This window comes from Rhinatrema bivittatum, chromosome 6 (genome assembly GCF_901001135.1).
Source record: "Rhinatrema bivittatum chromosome 6, aRhiBiv1.1, whole genome shotgun sequence".
In the NCBI taxonomy this organism is placed as follows: domain Eukaryota; kingdom Metazoa; phylum Chordata; class Amphibia; order Gymnophiona; family Rhinatrematidae; genus Rhinatrema; species Rhinatrema bivittatum.
Window position 1 is genome coordinate 60,812,093 of NC_042620.1, and position 17,815 is coordinate 60,829,907.

The window sequence follows — 17,815 nt, forward strand, 5'->3', positions numbered from 1 at the left end:
TGTGAAAATGCCTTAACGCATGCGAAAATGCCATAACACGATTTGATAATGACTGTCTTCCTAAATTTTAATAGGTTTCTTTCTTGTGTTCCATTTTTTTGGTTCCTTTATTCTTCCTGAATTCTGTTTATTTTGCCTTAATTTTTTCAGCCACCTCCTTAGAGAATCAGATTCATTTCATTTCCTTTTACTTTTCTTTACTTTCCTACAACTGCTCAGATGAGCTCCTACCCGAACATCAGAAACATTATCCTCATTAGTGAGCACTAGATTGAGGATCACACCCTCCCTTGTAGGTTCCATTACCATTTGTTTGAGCAGAGCACCTTGAAGGGCATCTACTATCTTTCCAGATTCCACAGGAGGAATGCTCCAATCCACATCTGGAAGATTAAAATCTCCAATGAGTAACACTTCTTCCTTCTTTCCCAACTTTTGGATGTCCTCAATCAGGTCTCTATCCAGTTCATCAATTTGGGTTGGAGGCCTGTAAAAATGGAAGCACCATCTTTTCTTTTTAGGACAGATCATAATGTTTCTTCTTTACCACACATCCCTTACAATTCAGTTGCTTTGATGTTGTTTTTGACATAAAGAGCTACTTCTCCCCTTTTTCTATCCTCTGTCCTTCCTTAACAAGTTATAGTTCAGGATGGCCATATCCCAATCATGAGATTCAGTGAATCATGTCTCCATAACAGCAGCAATGTCCAGTTTTGCCTCTACCTGCAGGTCTGTGATTTTATTACTCAAACTATGAGCATTTGTGGTCATAGCTTTCCAGCTGCTTTTCCTAGTTGCCTTTTCTGTTTTTTTGAACTGATTGATTTTGTTACTTTGTCTTCCACTTCCTGTATTGCTTGGGGGAGACTTTGCAATTTCACTTGCCAACTCCTGCCACTCTTATTCCCTAGTTTAAATGCCTGATAATGTATGATCTGAATTTTTCACTTAGCATCATCTTTCCTGCCACAGACAAATGTGGAAAATTAAAAACTCACACCCTCCTTACAAATAATGGAAATAAATGAAACTATATATTTTTTAAAGGGTTTACTAAAATAATTTTTAGTAAAAATGATTTCTTGTTGATAAAAACCTTTCAAAAAAAGTATATACATTTTTTTCATTTCCATTATTTGTAAAGAGGGTTTGAGTTTTTTATTTTCTAGTTTGATGGTTACACCTGTTTTATGGTTAGTTTTTTAGTCTTGGTTTATTACAGACAAATGTAGGCCACCCTTACCATATAATCTTTTATTGCTCCATATACAGCCTCAGCCTCCAATGTATCCCAAACCATTTTTCTTACACCATGTTTTGAGCCAGATATTGAAATTATAGCATAGCCTTTCCTATGCATTTTCATGAACAGGTAGTACTTCTGAAAAGGCAGTAGTCTTTGGCATGTGCCTAATTTTCTCCCTAGATTTTGGAAATCTTCCTGAATCTTGTGGACACAGTTTATAGTAAAGTCATTGGTTCCCAGATAGATGATAACATTGATATCAGCATTCTTGCTTTCTTCTATTATTCTATTGACCACCTGGTTTGCATTTCTATTAGTTGAGCATCCTGGAATGCATTTAACCATTGTGTACCCATTAAATTGAGTTCCGAAACTGGTTCCTCTGATGATCGAGTTTCCCAGAAGAAACAATTTTCTTTTATGACATTTGGCCATGTTGAAGGATTTCTGGGTGCAATGGGTGACTGCTTCCCTTTCATGCTCTATTGCTAGGGCTTTTTCATTTTCCAAAGCAGAAAAAGCATTATGAAAGGGTAACAGATGAGAGAGTGGGTGTCTCTTCATCACAAGCCTTATTCTGCCAGAGCTGGCTATAATCCAGTTATTCCTGGGATTATGAATCTTTCTCTGTGGGAGTGCGGGTGGGTATTCAGTTTGCTGTCCAGTTAGGGAGAATGGGAGTCATATAATCGCATGTCTTCTTCTACCATATCCCACAGTAAACCATTTATTCTTGGGATTCTGAATCTTCTGTGGAAGCTGAAGATATTCTGATTGCATCAAGATAGGGCAGCTTTTTGAAATCTGAACCATTCCTCTTTCAAATGCATCGCCTGCTTTTTCATTATAGACAGCTGAAAACAAATTGGACAACGCTTGGGTTTCTAAATGGTTGGCCTTGGGACATAAGCACCACAAATGTAACACTGAATAAAAGCCATTCTGCTAATAGTGACTATTATACAAGTTGTTAGATTGGTACTTTAGTCTTATTATTCACTTAACAAACAGCTCCTGCAGATAGCAACCCTTTTCTATAAATTACAAACACAGTTATTTCAATACAGACTAGCCATGAGTCTAAAATCACTAGCTAGATTAAATAGACAGAGATTTAAAATATACAACAACAGAGGAAATTTAGCAGAAAAGAGAACAATGTCAGGAAGAAATCAGTCTATATTATGGCTAAAAAAACTAAAAATTAAACTTCTCTGGTCACAAGTATAAGTACGTGTCATAGGTGATGTCAGAGCCACTGAGCTATTGCAGAGCACAGTGGGATCAAATATCTCTCCCCCTTCCAAGGTCCCCTGTTTGTTGAAAGGAAAAAACCTTTGGTGCAGAGATTAACATCAATATACCTACTGTTCTTGAGAGTATCTTGGAGAAGTGTGTGGCAAAGTGGTTTTGTCCTTGGAAGGAATTTGCAAGAAGAAGAAGCACTGCCCTGATGAAGAAAGGCCTCTTTAGAGTTCCTGTCTGAAAGGAAGTGGTCTAAAGGAAGGGAAAGAGAATTGTCTTACATGGCAGGTACCAAGGAAGACCTAAGGGAGGATGAATTTTTGCACCTAGGAACTGATTGCTGTAAAGTGCAGCAGACTGTGGTGAAAGAGACTAAGTTAGTTTTAAGAATTTTTTTACTTTGTTTTGCTGGATGGTTCACTAGACTGTAGTGTATGATAGGATTTTGGACTTTGTTTTACCTGTTCATCAGCATACCTAGTAACTCTCTGGGTTTTACCTGGAGACTCAGGGAATTTGCATTAATTGCTAGGTCTCTGGTGGAAATACAAGAAAGCTCTGAGCCTCTATGTACTGCTGCATCCACTCCTTTTCCTCAGCAAGCCTGCAGGGAGCATGAGAGCCTCATGTGGGAATAATCTTATTGCTGCAACTCATACAACTCAGTCTGCAGCTATAATTCCAGGACTTGGAGCTTACTCAACTGAGGGTAGAGTGTGGTGCACGTCAGGAAGCTTTAATATATAAGGGGGTAAGAAGAAGGACAATACTGGAAAAGGGAGTGAGCAATGGGAAGAATGCTGTGATCATCTCTGGAGGGGATAAATGGTGGTGGTGGTGGGTGAGAGGGTGAAGAGATGGAAAGTGTGAATTAGCGGTGAATAGTGGCAGAAGAATTGATGCTGATATGAATTATTCATTTCCACTCCAGTCCTCTGCCTCTCAACTCTCTACATTGATCAACAGCAACCTCAAGGTGACCATAACTGAAAACTTCCCAGGTATGTTCATCATTGCCAATAAACAGGTTCAGTTATAGCATAGTATTGTTTGTATTTTTTTTTTTTGTTTTGATTTATTATTTTGATTGGGCTGATGAGTGGAAGCACTTCAGTGAGGAAAAACCCTTAGAATCTTGAAAAGTAGACTTCTTTCCCCCGGTACAGGAACCTCAGGAGGTCAAGGGGCCTGGTCTAGGCTATGAGCCTCTTTGTGAACCCCAGGACCAAGGACAAGATTGGGACAGGGGCTACAATACTATTGGAGAAGAAAAGATTATGATGTCAATAAGGTATGGGAGAGGAAGGCCTATGTCATTTAGCCGACCAGTGATTGGTTCAAACAGAGTACCAAGAAGAATGTTTTAGAAACATTAGGGGCTGGGGCATATATGGAACAATAGAAAGCTATACCCTAATGATGGGCTACATTTTTCAGTAAGTGGAAAAAGGATCCTATTTTGGATCCTATTTCCACTTAAAATATTTGGATCCTATTTTGACAGACATTTAAACTAGAAGAAGAAGGTGGCAAATGGAAGCTTATGGATTTGGATTGTCCCACTAAAGATAAAAGAAGATAGTAGGAAAAACCACAACATTGATGAGCTCACTTGTCCACTCCACAGCACAAAAGGAAAAACGAGTAGGTATGAGGCTATATAGAGTGTAAGCGAGCCAAGAAGAAAACAGCTGAAAAGCTAAGAGCACAATTGCTCATGACCTAGACAATAAAATTCCAGATCTTCGGTGCCTAACAGAGAAAGTGAAGCTAGAGATATTTACCATCACAGAGACAAGGCTCAGTGAGTGCTGTGGGTTACAGCTGCAGGGGCCTATAAACTGTTTAAGTAGGAAAGGGGATGGCAGAGAAGGGAGGGTTAGCCTGTTTTGTAAAAAGCTATACTGAAATGTATGGGGCATTTTGGAAAGGAGTGGCTGCACTTCAGTCCAGACCAGTGTGGTCTACAAACTTCCAAATCAGACAGAGCACCTGAACAGAGATCAGGCAGAATAATCAAAGAGGCAGAAACATAGGGTGAGGCGATGTTTGTGGGGGATTTTAACCTACCAGCTGTAGATTAGAGAATTCCATCTGTGAACTAGGTGACAAATAGATTGCCAACTCCCTTCAAGGGCTCTACTCAGACAAATAGATAGAGAACTCATGAGTAAAAAGATGATACTGGATGTGGTACTTACAAATGGAAAAAAAAGCATCTCTATTAGATTGATAAGTACTAATTTGAGCACAAGTGATCATCACAGGGTAGGTCTGATATAATGGCCAAGGTGGAAAAGAGTCAATCAAAGCTCAAAGTCCTGGATTTGAAAAATATGATTTTAGTAAAATGGTTAAATACATAAAGAACTGCTGGAAAAAGGTAGGTAAAGTGAAAGAACGGTGGAACTGCACAGGAATTATAAAAAATGGCTACAAATCTTTATCAGGAAAATAAGCACAAGTAAGAAGAAAAGGAAATCAGTGTGATTCTGCAAAGAAATAGCTGAAAAAGTAAAGGCAGAAAGATTGCATGCAAAAAGTACAAAGAATCTCAAAAAGAAAACACAGGAAAGAATGTGCGGTAAAACTAAAAGAAAAGAAATCAAGATGGTAAAAGAATAAGAGCACAAAAGATAAAGAGGTAAAACAAGGTGACAAGACTTTAACTTATGTCAATAAAAAAAAGACTGGTTAGAGGTGGAATTGTAATATTGAAAGAAAACAAAGAGCAATGTCTGGTGTGAAATAAGGGGAAAAAAAAGAAATGCTAAAGAAATTATTCTATTTGACATTTACTGAAGAAGAATTTGGAGAACGTTTGCTTGCTGGTGAGCACACATATGAGAATGGTACAAATATGACCCCATTTATGGATGAGAGGGAAAACGGAAAGTGACAAAATCATGGGACTGGATGACTACATCCTAGGAATCTAAGTGAGTTTAGGGATGCTCTGGAGAGTCCACTGAAGGCCCAGTTCAATAGATCTTTGGAGATAGAAGTTGTTCTTTAGGACTGGAGAAGTATGGGTATTGTCCCTCTTCATAAAAGTAGTAACAGAGAGAAGGCTGGAAACTACAGGCCAGTTAGTCTTACTTTGATGGTGGGAAAATTGGTGGAATCTCCACTGAAGGTAAAAATAGTAAATAATTTACAATCCTGTGAGTTGCAGAATCTGAGGAAACATGGGGGCAGATTTAAAAAGTCTACGCGCATAAATCCAGGTGGATTTACGCGCATGGGGGGTTTGCATCCATTAGGGTTTACGCGCCTAATGGATGCACCGGCCCTGAGTAGAATTCATCAGGCATTGATTCTGGGGTCAATTCTCTTCATTATTTTTGTTAGTGAAATTGTTTATTCTCAGAGGACACTAAGATATGCAACAGATTGGACCCCCATGAGGGAATAGATAGAATAAGAAATTATATAAGAAATCTTGAGGAGTGGTCAAATACTTGGCAGTTAATATTCAATGCAAATATGTGCAGAATCATGTATTTGGGATGCAGAAATATGTGGGAGCAGAAGAGGATGGGATGTAAGAAGCTGATGTGCACCAAACAGGAAAGAGAATGCGGGGTAATAGTGTTTGATTTCAAGGTAGCAAAACAGTAAGATAAGGTGCTTTACAGAGCCACAGGGATACTATAGTGCATAGGGAGAGGTGTAACCAGCAGAAAGAAAGGAGGTGATAATGTCCCTGTACAGATCATTGCAGAGCCTTATCTAGAATGCTGTGTTCCATTCTTAAAGCCATACGTCAGAAAGGATAAAGAAAGAATAGAGGTGATTCAGAAGGAGACAACCAACCTGTTGTGGGGTCTCCACCAAAACCCATATGAGATGAGACTGAAGGACCTAAATAAATATATCCTAAGTATATCATAGAGAACAGAAAAGGAGAGATCAGGGGGTATGCTAGACACATTTATATACCTTAAAAGTAAACATTTTTTTTCTTTTTAATGGAAAGGAAGTTTTAGAATCAAAAGTAATGATATGAAGTTCCAAAGGGGAAAATTCAGGAACAATGTCAGGATTTTTGTTTTTCCCAGAAAAGGTGGTGGCTGCCTGTAATGCATTCCTGGACATGCTAACAAGGTTTAAAAAAAAGCATACAATAAACACAGAAGAACTCTACTAGAAAGACGATGGTAATGAAGTATTGAGCAGCCAGCATGGAGCAGTAGGTTACCCCAAACAGCAGTGACATAGTGTTGCAACCATCCCTTCCTGGCGGCTTCACTCCGCCTACCTTTCTTTCTTTGCACCTCCTCTCGCTATGGATGGACGTCTGGCTGCCGCGGCATTTGCCTGCCATCCTCTCCGATGTCCCCGGACCAGCTTGGGCACTGCCTACCGCCATGCTCCGCTGGTACCTTAGGGCGCGCACGCCACGCGGCCCTCATTCTTATTTTCTACTTGGCACGGGGCTGGGGATATTTAAAGCCTACGATGTTTGCTAGCCTTGAGTTAGCAAGGGGGGAATCATACAGATGGGATTCACTCTCCGTACCCAGCTACTCTGCCTCTCCAATCTTCCATTGGACTCTTAACACTAATGGGTTACCCACTCCTCGGGGGCCTCACTTGCTTTTCAGGTCGCTATCAGGAAACCGGTACTCGCTCCTCGAGGGCCCATGTTCCCTGACTTGCTGCCTGCTCCTACCTTCTCTTCTGCCTGGAAGGATTCACTATCTTCAACACCAGTGAGTACTACCATCTTCACCTCAGAGCTGTTCCCTGGGACCAGGTACTCGCTCCTCAAGGGCCTGCCTCCATTCCAGCCCTAGTGCCATCTCCTACGTGGAACCGCTGTGTGAGTACATTACCTTCAAGCCTCTCAACTCTCAGGGATCAGGTACTCGCTCCTCGAGAGCCTGTTCTCCCTATCCTGGGGTTCTCCATACGGTGCATATTCCACTGTTCTCATTATTCTCAGTTCTTTCCACTACAGCACTGCTACCGGAGGAGTCGCTGTTCTAGTGCCTGAGGGATACTAGCCCAGTCGGGCTACTTTTGCTGCTCACTACTTCCATCTCTGGTGGCTTCATCACATTTTCTAATAAAAGATCAATCTCTGTGTTTGTGTGTCCTAAGCTGAGCCTGACCTGTGGCCCCTCACTGGACTTCCCCCCGTGGGAGTGGTCAGCTGCCATAGTGTCCAAGAGTCCACCCAAACCTCACTAATCTAGTGGCTCGTGGGAATGACGGCTACTACCTGGAGATAATACCCTTTTTCAATAAGCATACACACGGTTAATGCGACTCCAACATTGCTCTAAGATTGCAACATTGCTCTAAGCTTCAACGGCAAGAGGAAATGTGGAAAAAATGATTTGCATTCACAAAAAAGCGGGGAGTAGCTTGTATGTTATGGTGGCTACTACCCCAAACCAAATAAGCCTGATACTTCACTTTCAATGCATATCCAGCATAGCTCTCTGCTTCAACGGCAGGGGAGGAAGACCGATACTTCACAAATATCCAGCATAGCTCTCTGCTTCAATGGCAGGGGAGGAAGACCGATACTTCACGCATATCCAGCATAGCTCTCTGCTTCAACGGCAGGAGAGAAAGACTGATACTTCACACATATCCAGCATAGCTCTCTGCTTCAACGGCAGGGGAGGAAGACCGATACTTCATGCATATCCAGCATAGCTCTCTGCTTCAACGGCAGGGGAGAAAGACCGATACTTCACGCATATCCAGCATAGCTCTCTGCTTCAGTGGCAGGGGAGAAAGTCTGCTACTTCACTTTCAATGCATATCCAGCATAACTCTCTGCTTCAACAGCAGGGGGAATGAAGAATCTCCCTCTCCCCCTCCCTGTTCATTGTAATTTCTCCAACTTTATTGTTAATTGTAAACCGGCATGATGTTCCACACGAATGTCGGTGTATAAAACCTTATAAATAAATAAATAAATAAATAAATAAATAAAAAGTGGATCTATATACAGACAACAATCAACAAGGACTGAATTACATAGTCTGGGTAAACAAATAAGCATGGGTGTAGCTTGCTTATTGCGGCAGTTACTACCTCCTAACTAATTAAGCTAATATTTCACTTAGATGCAATTCCAACACTGCTCTCTACATTAATGGTGGGCGTGGAAGGGAAATAGAACCAAAAGGTTACTAAGAGCCAAGAGAAACAGATAAGTATGAGAAAACAAAAAGTGCGAAGCTTGCTGGGCAGACTGGATGGGCCGTTTGGTCTTCTTCTGCCATCATTTCTATGTTTCTATGTTTCTAAGAAGGCATTGGGATACACTGCATGGAATGGTGGTTACAACTCTAAACAGCAATGGTATGAGTTCATTAAGTTTCCAATAAACCACTCTTTGGGGTGATATCTACAACCCAGAATAACATTGATATCATTGCTTTGAACTTCCAAGAAAACATTGAGGAAACCTTCACAGAAATGTGCTTACAATCCTAAACAGAGGTACAAAAGCATCAAGCTTCCAAGAAGGCTGGGATAACCTGAATAGAGTGACCATGACTGAAACCTATGTTTCAATGAACCTTTTACAACAGTCTCACTAACCTTTGGCAGCTGTGGAGATTATTGCAACTTAGTGAAAGGGGTCTGGCATTGTCTTAACTATTGGTCTTACAAGAAACAAACTTGAAAGTGGCAAGTCTAAAATGGTCTACTAGCATAGGTGGCAGAGACCATCAATGCAACAGATTATGGGAATTCTTGGGACAGATTAGCATATAATGAGGCAGTACATGCACATCTATCTCATGCATATTCATTATGGATTTCCTGAAAAACAGGTTTGTTTGTGGCTGTTGAAGAATGCAGTTGGCCAGTGCTGGCCACCCCTTCAGTACATACTTTGAAGAACATTGTGTTGCCAGATAATAAAACTCTTGAAAGAAAAGCTGAAGTTTTGCAAGGTAAAGTGGACTTTCAATAGTCTACTATGCAAGCTATGTCTGTCCATTTTGATAAACCTTAAGAGCAAATAGAATATTTTTAGTCTTTCAAATTTGCAGTGCTTGAAATAATTTGATTAATTCCAGAAAAGTGGAAGTTAAACAGAATGTACTTCACTTCAAAATATGTGTGTTATTAACTGTCCTTAATTAGCAAGTATTTGTGATTAAAAGTTGTTCAAAATCTAAATAGTGGAGTATCTTTATGTCTTGGGAAAACTTGTCTCCTGTTTCAAAGGCTTTTATCTTTTGTCATCATCTTTTCCATTTCAGGAATAAAAATTGCTGTTCTTGCAAGCACTAGTGCTGTCTTCTGAGATTGTCTCGGGTACAGGAACACTTATAGTTACTTTTGTTTTGGACCCTGACAGGGTCATGAGATTATTTTTCTACAATACTGCTAAAATCTTTATGGTTCAACTTTTCCCTAATGATTCTTGAATGCTCACAGTGAAGAAAATACATTTCTTGGCCTAATGGACTTATGCTTTTAAAACGGTATTTCTTTTGTTTTGAGAGCTCCTTCTAAATATAAAATTTTCTTTAAAAACGTTGAATGTGTGCTTTGGGTTCCATTTCAGCTTTCCAAAATTCTTGTTAAAGGTTCCTTGCAACCCCCTGAAACATACTTTTTCAGTGATATAAGTATAGTTTCTATGGAGAGGGCATGAGTGTTTGTAGTCTTTCAAATTGGATTGCTGTTGTTCTATCTTGTTTAACCTCCACTCTTTATTTTCAGAGATATTTCTGTACATAAAACGTGCTTTTATGTGTCTAAATAACTGTACTAAAATAGCCCCAGGTTCAGTTTTCACACAAGTATGCTTGTAACCTTGAAGGCATATGTGCTTTTACATGAATTTCAAAATGGCATTCCGGAAGTGGAGTAGAATTGAGATGTACTCACATATTTTTCTAATTTAAAAAGTACTTGCATAAATTACATTCTGCAAATTGCACCCTATGAGTGTAACTTTGTTTAATTTAATGTGTGCCTGAAGTCATCCAATTGTTTTCAAAGCAAACTTAGGCCTGGATTTATCAAAATGCACTAAATATTGCATGTGATAGGAAAAGGGGTGTGTTTTATGGTAATAGGCTGTTTATCACAAAGTGCACTATTGTAGCACAGGTATTACATCAATAACTTTTTCACACTTTGTGGTAATTACCACAATTCCTACCACCACTGGGAGAGAGAGAGAGAGAGACTAGCTATAAGGCCCTCATACTAGATAGGTATTTATATCTCTATATGAGGCCCACCTAGCTACTCAAGGTGAAGTTTAGGTATTAATTTATGGGTTAAGGGCCACATTGACATGCAGAGTGCGACATATGAACAGAGCAGTGCATTCTTGTGAAGATTTGATGAGCTTCAGAGTGAGGAAACTCACCCAAAGATGAGATTTGGCAAAGTTCTCTCAACCTAGCTTGATGTTACCCAGGTAGAGGTAGAGAGTCTCTCTCTCTCTCTCTCGCTCTCTCTCAGAATTGCAACAATTGTGGTAGTTATAACATTCTGCAGTAATACCTATGCAAAGCACTAAGATAGTACACTTTGCAATGAATTACCTTAAAACATGCCCCTTTTCCTATCACATGTGATATTTAGTGCATTTTGTTAAATCCAGGCCTTATACCCTGAAAGTCACAGAATATATCCAGTAAAGTCTGCATGTACAATGTATGGTTTAGTTGTTTTATGATTGTAGGTCGCATTTTGTGAATATATTTTTTTTCGGTTCTAATTCTCTTGTTTTTTGTTTTTTTTCTTTGCTCTCCTCCAGTTTGAGGATCTTTTTTCTGAGATTGTAGGTTATGTTTTTTTAAATTGTACTTCAGATTCTAGTGTGTATCTTGGGCAGTGCCAGTAGCACTGCCTCTAATATACTTAGGCTTGGAAAAGAGCCACCCCCCTCTCCCACAGCAATAACCAGGCAACGTAGAAAGATGGGGTTTCTGTAAACCAGTAAAGGTTTACCATGTGGGGTATTTTGGTTTATGCTTCTACTACTCATGTTTCTCTTTCTATAGTTCATATGTTGATAATTATTCAATGAGAAAGTTGTAATGAAACCTGACAACAGGGATTGTGATAACATTTTAAAGAATATTAGAAAGCCAATTCCCTAGAGGGGTCTTGTTTCCATTTTTTGATATGTTGCATTTGACAGGTTTTAGGAAACATTTTTCATTTGGTGTCAAAATTAATTATTTGAAACAATGAAATATAAGTCAGGGCTCCGGTTACCCGCCCCAGAAGACTAATATTGAATCAGGGACTGTGAAGATTGACCCTGCATATTGGAAGCCAGGGGACCTTGCAATGGAATCACAGGGACTCGGAATCAGCAAGAACTCTGCAGAAAATGCTAAGCAAAGTAAAGATAGGGGACCTGCCTCTGAGGACTCCCTATTAGAATATTTGGGGAAGGGTAGCTAAAAGTGTCACCCACCCACACACACATACAGAATAACTAGGCATCATAGAAAGATGGGATTTCTGTAAACTGTAGTACTGAGGCTTACAATTAAGGGTGTTTTTTCTTTATGCTTTTATGATATATTTCTCAATCTATATTTCATGTTTTAAAAATTATTCAATGAGAAAATTATTAATCATGTAAACAAGGATTGCGGTATGCACACACAGTGATAAAATTATAGTGAATGCTAGATGGGGCGATTCTCTAGAGAAAACTTTTTCTATTTTATGATATGTAGTATTCGATGGGTTTTATGATTTCTTTTTTCATTTTGTGTCATACCTGTGTTAAAAATAATTATATATATATATATATATATATATATATATATATATATATATATATATATATATTAATGCTAGGGGATCTTACAATGAAATCACAGGGACTCTGAATCCCCAAGAACCCTGCAGAGAAAAAATACTAAGCAAAGTATGGTTAGGGGGATCCACCTCTTGAGGCTCCCTATTGGACCAGCATTGGGTGTGTCCCAAATACAAGGCTGCATATAAGAAGCTGTAACATGACACACCTTTGCTGGTCCAACAGTCCATGCAGTATTTGCTCTGTGTTATACTGTTACCTAGCCATGGTCCTGGTTCTCAGTTATCTCCTGCTTCCTGCTTCCTGCTCCAGTCCAGGTCTTCGGTCATTCCTGGTACTTGTTTCAGCCTGGGAAGTCCTGGCAGCTGTCTGTACCCAAGGGATCTGTTGCGCCAGATGTGGACCCTTGGGCCGAGGTGGGGTTGATGTTAGCATGGGGCACATTTAAAACTAATCGGAGAAAGTTCTTTTTTACTCAACGCAAAATTAAACTCTGGAATTTGTTGCCAGAGAATGTGGTTAGTGCAGTTAGTATAGCTGTGTTTAAAAAAGGATTGGATAAGTTCTTGGAGGAGAAGTCCATTACCTGCTATTAAGTTCACTTAGAGAATAGCCACTGCCATTAGCAATGGTTACATGGAATAGACTTAGTTTTTGGGTACTTGCCAGGTTCTTATGGCCTGGATTGGCCACTGTTGGAAACAGGATGCTGGGCTTGATGGACCCTTGGTCTGACCCAGTATGGCATTTTCTTATGTTCTTATGTTCTTATGATGCTACCCATAAGAGGGATCCTATGGGTCCCCACATTGGCAGGCTGATGAGTAAAGATGTCCGGCGCCATCTTTAAAGATGGCGCCGGCCATCCAGTGCTCCTACCATGTGACAGGGCCCAGCCAATGGCACGGATACCCTGTCACATGGTAAGGGCAAAGGGACATCGGCGCCATTTTTTTTAGCGCAGCTGATGCCTGGGAACGGGAAATCTTCCCCCGAGGCCCCCCTGGACCACCAGGTAATGTTAAAAGGTTTTTTGGGGGGGTCGGGAGGGTGGGGGAGGCTAAGGGGAGTTGATTTAAAGGGTTGGGTGGGTTGTTTTTTTTATCGGGCCATCAGCGCCATTTTAATTAGTGGCAGCCAAAATGGCGCCGATGGCCCGAGAGCAGGAGATCGCGCCGGGACCCCCCCCCCCCATTGGACCACCAGGTAATTTAACATTTTGGGGGGGTTCGGGAGAGTGGGGGAGGGTAAGGAATTGGTTTTAAAGGGTCGGGGTGGGTTTAGGGGTTGTTTTGGTGTGCCGGTTTTCCTGCCCTCTCCCAAATAATTCCCGTGCCCTATTTAACGATTTAGGACAATTTATAACGATAAATCGGGGGCATTGGTATTGTATCATGCACTCTGACGATTTAGGACGATTTTAAAATTATCTGATGATAATTTTAATCGTTCAAAAACGATTCACATCCCTAGGTTGCATTGGCATGTACCCAGAGAAGCAGGAATTTTATAACCAGCATGCATATATATATATATATATATATATATATATATATATATATATATATATATTACAAAATAGCCTAGAAGCGCATTTTTGTGCACCTAATTTTAAGGTTTTGCATGACCATCAGCGTAAGTCGGCTTATAGATGCACAACTGCCTGTATTTTATATCAGAAGCTTGTCCAGCTGAGGTCCAATTTTCCAAGTGTTCTGCTAGGTCCTCCCAATCCTCCTGGTTCTTTAGCCTATAGTACTACCCCCAGTTACCCCAGATCCCTCAAACACCTCACAGATGCTTGTAAAGAATTTTTTTTTAAACTTACACTTCCTCCATAGCAGAACTAAAGCTATGCAGCACTGGTCCTGGACCCATGCCCAATCTTGTAGGTACTTTCACGCAGATCTCTTAGTCTGCCCCGGAATGACCACACACCACCTGCATTCCACCCCTTTTTTGTCGGATGGTATTCATGCATTGGCACTTATGCATGCATTTGGCCACCTCATAAAATCGAGTGGACCCATGCAAGTGCTAGATGCACACCCATCTCCCGATTTTAGTGCACGGCTAGCTTTTAAAATTCACCTTTTAATGAGCATGTACTGTGTAGAATCTTGCTGCAACAATCTTGATAGATAAATCTGTATCATCTTGCTGTTAATGTTTAAGTCATTAATAAGGGACTACATTTTATTGGGAAAATATTTTCCATGCTATAAACAAGCTATTCATGGAGAATGCTTACACTGAAACATTTTTTATCCAAGCCAATTTCAATAACATTTCACTTGAATGATAAAAACATACAAAGTAATTCATATCTGCAAAATGTGGAATATAACTATGCATTCTCTTTATCATATCACACTTCATAGGGAATTTCTATGAGACTGTGGAATATATTTGGTGGAAGTGATAACACATTTTTCAGTAGTTCTTCCAAAGCACAAATGCAACGCCCATAAAATAAAACATGTGGTTTTCACTTTATTCCTACTTCCTTTCTTTTCAAAGCTTAAGTATACTTTTATTAAATACTGACATTTTTCCTGGTCTGAAGCTTCTATTTGCTTAGTTAAATGGCTGAAGATAAAATATATTCATCTTTTTTGCTGAAATCAGAGCATATTTCTCAGTATATTAATTATCTGATAGTCATGATGCAGTATATGTTGGTTTGCATCCGATGTCTTAATTAATTAATTAATTTATTTATTTTATTTAGTTACGTATTTCATTGTTCTCAAATTTGATTAGTTGCTGAATCAGGGAGACAAATCTGCAATATACAACAGAATAGAAAGAGCAGTAATACAAATTTAAGAAATACTCAATAGGTAATAATGGTGAGAATTATATGCCTGGTTTTCCACCTGTTAGCACTGTGGTCCTATGTTTTTGATATGAATTATAATGTCAACCTTCTGTGACTCCAATGGTTTTAATGGAGTTGTGATTCTGTTATGTCAATCCTCAACAAGCCCTAGAACCTTTAAGATGTTAGGAAATGAAAGAATAAATCCCCAAAATGTTATAGCTGACACGGAAGAAATATTAATATTATGCAAAGCTGAAGGGTATCGGTCTTCAGTATGCTTCAGGAGGAAATAATTGCAGCCCAAGAACAAACCCTAATTAGAGCAAATACATTGAAAATGGTAAAATACTTATTTGAATATCTTTCCTCTTGTTGAATAATCCTCCCATAAATCACATCAATTCATTGAATAACTCATGAAAAAATCTTGTTCCTTGTAAGTTAACAAAGTCTTTACTTAACTTGGGAGCTCATGTAATGCATAATTAATAGATGCTTGCAAAGTTTATTACCAGTTTGAAACCTTCAAGATCATGTTTTTAAGAACCAAGGGCCATTTTTAGTCTGTTCAACATTCATAATTAGCTTAATGTTGCCAATCACTGAGGCTCAAGAATAATATACCTGTAGAACCAGATGAAAGAACAAACACTTTGTTAATAGGACAAGAAAAGGGCTGTAGGTGTTGCTTTGTGTATTTCATTATGTGCATGCATGATTTATTAATATTATATATAATGACTTACTGCAAATTCTTCACAAGCCAGCAATGGCACATGCTGAAAAATGTTTACTCCCAGTGGAGGCAAGGTAATATCTTAGTGTCTGAAGAGAGATTATGATTTAAGACACAGAAAATGGTATGAACAGCTCAAAAAGCTATCTCTGAGTTTCAAACATTTAGAATAGATTTAATTTTTGATTTATATTTTACATTTGTGACTGGTAAGCCACTTCAAAGTATTTTCCTGTCCACAGAGTGCTTAAAAAGAGGGACAGTAACATTTAAATAGGTGCATGGGTGCACATGTGCTTATGTTCATCAGGCCACAACCAGGGGCTTGGCCACTTTATAACATATGAGCGTATATACATGCATGTTAGAAAATAGCCTGAATGTGCATTCCTGGGCATGCAATTTTAAATGGATGTGTGCCTTTGGACCTGAGGTTCAAAAGCATTTACACCTGTAAAGCTGGGTTTTACATGTGTAAATGCACTTCATGCATATAAGTGGGCTTTTGAAAATTGCTACAATATATACCATTGAAGTAGCCATAGGATTTAACTGGTTAAATGCAGTTTGGGCCAAATTTTCAAATGCCAGCGCACGCAAATGCTGGCAGATATGCATGTGGCTGCACCGAGCGATTTTAAAAAGAGCCCAGCCACACGCGTAGCTGCCAGTACATGCAAAGGTGCCAGCAGATCAAAAAGGGATGGGCCAGGGATGGGGTATGGGTGGAGTGGGGCAGGGGCAGGGGCTGGCTAGGACAGTGCCATTAGATGCTGTCCCGCGGAAGTGCGCGCCGGAAGCTGGCCGGTGCGTTCAAGTTACTTCAGCTCCAAAGGAGCAGTAAGGTATAAAACAAAAAAAATTTGGATAGATAGGTAGGAGTTAGGGGTCAGGGAGGAGATGTGAAAAGGTAGGAAGGGTAGTTAGGGGAACAGGGAAATTCCCTCTCAGTCCGCTCCTTAATTGGAGCGGACTGGGAGGGAACTAGGAAAGGCTTACTCGCGTCACTGTGCATATTTTTTTTTAATTCCCCCTTGCGCTTGTTGGACGACACCCGCCCGCACATGTGCACACTGATATTAATATCGGCTGTGCAAGTCTGTGCGAGAATCATATTTTATAACATTTGCATGGCAATGCACGCATGTTATAAAATAGTCGCGTCCATGTGCGTGAGCTGGGAACCGAGGGCACATTGATACCTACCTATGCGCATTTTTGAAAATGGACACATTTATGCGCATAAATGGCTTTTGCTATGATAGTATGTCACATTTACATGCGTAACTCCTTTGAAAATGTACCTGTCCGCACGCAAATGCTCCTTATATACTTCCTCTGCTCTGGCTCATAGGGAACAGCTGAACCTGGTTAAAGGGATCATGTCCCTTTAAAGCTAATGAGGAGGCATGGACTCGTGCCTAAAGATGGTGGCGACCATTTTGGATTTCCTCCGTGGAGGAAATGCAGCTGGACGCAGCGAGGGAGGAGCAGGGACGGCTCCCCACCCGACGGCCAGGGCGGGAGCCCGTGCCGAAGTGGCAGGCATCAGATCAGCGGTTTCCCCCAGAGTTCCCGTGGCGGGTCACCGTCACGGGTGAGGTAGGGGGGCCGCGCTCGTGTCCTTCCACGAGCGCGGAATACAACAGTATACGGGCAGCTTCTAAAATCTGCTCGGCATCAATGACCCAATTTGTCTAAATATTTCCAAGTTTTGGCATGCACTGGGCTTTTAAAATTCATCTTTAAGCTGCAGCATTTTCCCCAGGGAGGAGCTGAAATATTGTGGGATTTACCAAGATACTCAGTTCTACAGTTTAATAAATCGTAGGTTTTTTTTTTCCTTTGGCGGTAATACTATGGGTAAAAATAACATTGCTTAGAAACCCCTACCAAATTTAGGGCAATGGAGGCTCCACAGCCTGGGGCCACCATATTGTTAAAGGGCCTAAGTGACCCAGAGGATGTGGTTAGTGTAGTTAG

General features: G+C 40.2%; 1 protein-coding gene across 1 annotated transcript in view; it reads right to left on the reverse strand.

Moving 5' to 3' along the window:
• LRP1B (LDL receptor related protein 1B) overlaps positions 1 to 17,815 on the reverse strand; it is a 3,516,099-nt gene that overhangs the window by 3,049,998 nt on the left and 448,286 nt on the right.